The following is a 6,000-nucleotide window of genomic DNA, read 5'->3' on the forward strand; positions in this document are numbered from 1 at the left end:
TTATTGACACATTCCTGGGGTCAGATACATCACATGATAACACTGACAGAACCACAGGCACATAGACACAGGCAACAGAGCATGCACAATGTCGGCACTAGTACAGTGTATATCCACCTTTCGCAGCAATGCGGGCTGCTATTCTCCCATGGAGACGATCGTAGAGATGCTGGATGTAGTCCTGTGGAACGGCTTGCCATGCCATTTCCGCCTGGTGCCTCAGTTGGACCAGCGTTCGTGCTGGACGTGCAGACCGCGTGAGACGACGCTTCATCCAGTCCCAAACATGCTCAATGGGGGACAGATCCGGAGATCTTGCTGGCCAGGGTAGTTGACTTACACCTTCTAGAGCACGTTGGGTGGCACGGGATACATGCGGACGTGCATTGTCCTGTTGGAACAGCAAGTTCCCTTGCCGGTCTAGGAATGGTAGAACGATGGGTTCGATGACGGTTTGGATGTACCGTGCACTATTCAGTGTCCCCTCGACGATCACCAGTGGTGTACGGCCAGTGTAGGAGATCGCTCCCCACACCATGATGCCGGATGTTGGCCCTGTGTGCCTCGGTCGTATGCAGTCCTGATTGTGGCGCTCACTTGCACGGCGCCAAACATGCATACGACCATCATTGGCACCGAGGCAGAAGCGACTCTCATCGCTGAAGACGACACGTCTCCATTCGTCCCTCCATTCACGCCTGTCGCGACACCACTGGAGGCGGGCTGCACGATGTTGGGGCGTGAGCGGAAGACGGCCTAACGGTGTGCGGGACCGTAGCCCAGCTTCATGGAGACGGTTGCGAATGGTCCTCGCCGATACCCCAGGAGCAACAGTGTCCCTAATTTGCTGGGAAGTGGCGGTGCGGTCCCCTACGGCACTGCGTAGGATCCTACGGTCTTGGCGTGCATCCGTGCGTCGCTGCGGTCCGGTCCCAGGTCGACGGGCACGTGCACCTTCCGCCGACCACTGGCGACAACATCAATGTACTGTGGAGACCTCACGCTCCACGTGTTGAGCAATTCGGCGGTACGTCCACCCGGCCTCCCGCATGCCCACTATACGCCCTCGCTCAAAGTCCGTCAACTGCACGTACGGTTCACGTCCACGCTGTCGCGGCATGCTACCAGTGTTAAAGACTGCGATGGAGCTCCGTATGCCACGGCAAACTGGCTGACACTGACGGCGGCGGTGCACAAATGCTGCGCAGCTAGCGCCATTCGACGGCCAACACCGCGGTTCCTGGTGTGTCCGCTGTGCCGTGCGTGTGATCATTGCTTGTACAGCCCTCTCGCAGTGTCCGGAGCAAGTATGGTGGGTCTGACACACCGGTGTCAATGTGTTCTTTTTTCCATTTCCAGGAGTGTATATAACTTTTTTTCTCAGGCAGAGCGTTAAAACACGTTTACAGTATTTTTTTTCTTTTCGAAACGGAACTTACCCGTATTGAAAAAGGAAACAAATTTTTCAATTAAAGTGCGTCTAGGAGAAACGGCACTGTTAATTTAGAGGAGTAGCTGTTTCATGAGTTTTAAAATTTATTTAATACGTTACATAGCAGATAAAGCACATCCTCGTACAACGAGTGAGTTCTGGCGCCTGGGAACAATCTTAGATAAAAGTCTATCACGGATATGGCGCGTTCATTTGCCGCCTGAGTCACAAACGCGATATCTCGAGCTATCATAACAGCAGAAGATAACAGCAGAAGACACGATATCTCGAGGCTGACGGTTTATGATACGTTCTATTGTATACAGCAATTTCCCAATCACCTGCAAGATCTGGCATCTTTATGTAATATGGATGACACCGTCAGTTGTATTCATAAGTCTTATTTTATCTGCAATCGATTTCGTTGTTACAGTACACCACCTTCCGCTTGACACGTCGTCATGTGAACAGCGTTTAATCACACTTACACATCTCCTACATGGTATCATAGAGGGACCTGAAGATGGCGTATAGTTACACATTAATTCGGTTACAAACAAAATAAGACTGTTACGGCGTAGCGAAAAGCGCCGTCTCGAAGATGAAGAACGCAAGAGAAGGCTGTGAGACGACGTCAGCCAACAGCTCGCTGACCAGAACGCACCACGACAGGAGCGGCCTCCATCCAAAGAGAATATAAGCGCCCCTCGTGCCAGCCGCGGCTGTCTGTACCCGGTAGCTGAGTGGTCAGTGCGACAGAGTGTCAGTCCTACGAGCCCGGGTTCGATTCCCGGCAGGGTCGGAGATTTCGTCCGCTCAGGGCATGGGTCTTGTGTTATTCAAAAAAAAAAAAAAAAAAGAAATTCACTCCGCCTCGCCTATCGCATCCGCCTCCCTTCCCCCAAGCGGCTCCCATATCACTTAATTCCTTTCCCACACCTCCTCCTGTTACTCGAACGGATCCTTTACAACTCCTGTAAACTTGATCCCCATCACCTGCCTGTACTCCTGCATCCCACCCACTCTCGATCTTACCACCCTCCATCCCCTTGCCCAAGGTGGCTTCCGCCAACTCCCCCTCCCAGATGATGCCCCCTCCCCTCCATCTACCCCTCCTACCAACTTTGATCCTCCCCTTCCTCCTCCTGAGTTTTTCTTCCAGGGCTCCCTCTTTTCCTTCTCCCCCTCCTAACTTACTTCCCCCTCCTCTCTTCCTCTCCCATACCCCCCCCCCTGGGCTTCCACACCCAACCCTACCTTCTCCCCTCTCCCACTAGCGTCCACCATACCTACTCTCCCCTATTCCCCGTGGCACCCCTCCCCTTTTTTTCGTGCAATAGTGTGTGCAGTGCGTCGAAGATCATCGTCAGTGTTTCCTGTGCAGTGTTTCTTCGTTTGGCCAGCCGGGGTAGCCGAGCGGTTCTAGGCGCTACAGTCTGGAACCGCGGGACCGCTACAGTCGCAGGTTCGAATCCTGCCTCGGGCATGAATGTGTGTGATGACCTTAGGTTGGTTAGGTTTAATTAGTTCTTAGTTCTAGAGGGCTGATGACCTCAGAAGTTAAGTCCTATAGTGCTCACAGCCAACTGACCCATTTTTTGTTTCTCCGTTTCAGTGCAATTGTGTCTCTTCAGTATCCTCCATCATTCAGTGTACTCATTGTGCCTTCGTGTACGGTTGCTCTTGCTTTTGCGATTCAGTGTCTTCATTTCGAACGTCTTCGTTATTATCATTATGTGTATCACCTGTTTTTTTCACATTCATATTTTCTGTATATCTGTCTACATGTTACCTGTTCTCTGGTTTACTATGGCTGAAGAGCGGCGTAAATAGGCCGCTGCCGGCCTACCTTTTGTACAAGGTTTTAAAATAACAATCAAGGGAAAAAAACAGCCTCGGCCGCACAGTATTGGCACAGTACTAGACCGGAAGTAGCAGACTGACGCAGTATTTGAAGAGTATATCAACTACTTACAAGGACCTTGTATACAGCAAAGCACTTTGATTGTTTGCATGCCGCTCATCGCTTGTGGCGCCATTGTAAATTCAAAGTATTGTCAGTCTTCTTTATTTGTAATAAAAAATATTAATGTGATTTGCTTGAATTGTTCAATAACATTCCGAGAACGCAGTATCCTTTAGGAACCCTTTACGAGACGAGTGTGCAGGACCCCACAAGAGCTATACGCTGAAATATAGTTGAATGTGACATCGCCACTACATAAAGATGTAGCTACAGCTGTCGTGTCGTGATCTCTCGTAAGATGGACTAGCGTAAACTGCATAATCTGAGTTCGACTGCATTAGTGTTTAGACTGTTATCCACAGTCCACACTTCGATACATAATAAATTCTGTATTTAATTTCTTCCACTCTTTACGTAAATTTAACAATGACAATATTCTGGTGCAGAACAATCCTTGACCGCGAGAGCAGGACATCAGTTAACAACGTATCTCAGTCCGTTGTGAAATGAGTCACCACTTGACCTTTACACACAATGGATGCAATTACAACACCAACAAACTGGAAGGACACATTCAAACGAATTATCAAACACAAGAAAGGGTCTCCCCTAAGTGCAGACTCTTAAAATTGCGTCTTGTCTGCCTTGTCGGTTTTCGAATTATGACAAGCACCGGAGACGCTGACCAACACTGCAAAATGGAAATGTTGGACCGTTATTGAGACACACACTGAGGTAGATTACGAAACCATCATGTGGGGTTTCTCTTTCTCAGTCTGCGCCATTACATGCGGCAAGACGATAGACTGAGGCATGAAAACACGTATTTCCTCTTGACTAAGAGACAACTTTTTACGAGACAGAGATACTGGGGCAGCTACTGTCATGAAATGAAATGTTACAGCGTACAAGAAGATACTTACGAAAACGATTTCAAATACGTGTATACCGTAGTTCACACGCACATAATGATGTTGTATTTATGATCTCTTCACTTTCATATCACTCAGGATTTTACAATAAGTATTTTTTTTCGTAGTTCACGTACCAGTTGCCATTTTCGCTGGTCGGGGACTGCAACAGCCTGTCTCAAGAACTGCTTACCGATCTTATGGCCAGCATGTGAGGGCGTAGCAGAGCATACGTTGCCGTCTATGGTGATCACACACCCAATTAAGAACCATTTGTAATGTCCAGGGGACCATCACGAATCTCAATGACTTAGTGTAATTATTGCCTTTAAATATACGCTATGTGATCAAAAGCATGCGAACACCTGCCTGAAAATTATTTACAAGATCTTGGCGCCCTCTATCGGTAACGCTGTAATGCTGGAATTCAATATGGTGTTGGCCCACGCTTAGCCTTGATGACAGCGTCAGCTCTCGCAGCATACGTTCAATCAGGTGCTGCAAGGTTTCTTGGGGAGTGTTGCACTGATGAGAGATGTCGATGTCTGTCGCTTAGGCCTGGCACGAAGTCGGCGTTCCAAAACAAATTCCAAAGGTGTTCCATAGGATTGCTCTTCAAAAGTGGGAAGCGGGAAGGTGCTCAAAACATCAATGTAGTCCTGTGCTGTGATAGTGCCACGAAAAACAACAAAGGGTGCAAGCACCCTCCATGAAAAACACGACCAAACCATAACACCACAGTCTCCGAATTTTACTTTTGACGCTACACACCCTGGCAGATGACGTTCACAGGGCATTCACCATACACACACTCTGTCATCGGATTGCACATTTTGTACCGTGATTCGTCACTCCACACTCCACGAGTGGGGGCAGGAAGTTCGCATCCTGTTCTGAGGCAACAGCATGTTCATTCGACTCGAGGCAGCCGCACGGAGCACACAGCCATGCCGTACCGCTGTAGAAGATATGCAAGGAGGAGCAGAATGCCAGTTTACAAGACAGTGGATACATTTTCAATAACACCAAATGAGACTGGTCAACAGGAGTTGCTACAAGGACCTATTACTTTTGTTGGTTGCAAGATTCAAATTTCTTGTACTACAACAGAAGTAGTTAGTGGCAATGCATGGTTAACAATTGCTGTTTTGAGAGGTACTGACAAACCTTCCACTGTTCAATCGTCCAATGTTTACGCTTCTTACACCGAGCGAGGCGTTTGGCTTTTACCAGCGTGATGTGTGGCTTATGAGCAGCTGCTCGACCATGAAATCCAAGTTTTCTTACCTCCCGCCTAACGGTCATAGTACTTGTGGTGGATCCTGATGCAGTTCGAAATTCCTGTCTGATGATCTGGATAGATGTCTGCCTATTACACGCTACGACCCTCTTCAACCGTCGGCGGTCTCTGTCAGTCATCAGACGAGGTCGGCCTGTACGCTATTGTGCTGTACGTGTCGGTTCACGATTCCACTTCACTATCACATCGGAAAGAGTGGACCTAGGGATCTATAGCAGTGTGGAAATCTGCTGTACAGACGTCACAAGTGACACCCAACGACGCAACCACGTTCGAAATCCGTGAGTTCCGCGGAGCGCCCGATTCTGCTCTCTCACGATGTCTAATGAGGTCGGTGATATGGAGTAGCTGGCAGTAGGTGGCAACACAATGCACCTAATATGAAAAACGT

Source organism: Schistocerca cancellata, chromosome 10, assembly GCF_023864275.1.
Source record: "Schistocerca cancellata isolate TAMUIC-IGC-003103 chromosome 10, iqSchCanc2.1, whole genome shotgun sequence".
Classification (NCBI taxonomy): domain Eukaryota; kingdom Metazoa; phylum Arthropoda; class Insecta; order Orthoptera; family Acrididae; genus Schistocerca; species Schistocerca cancellata.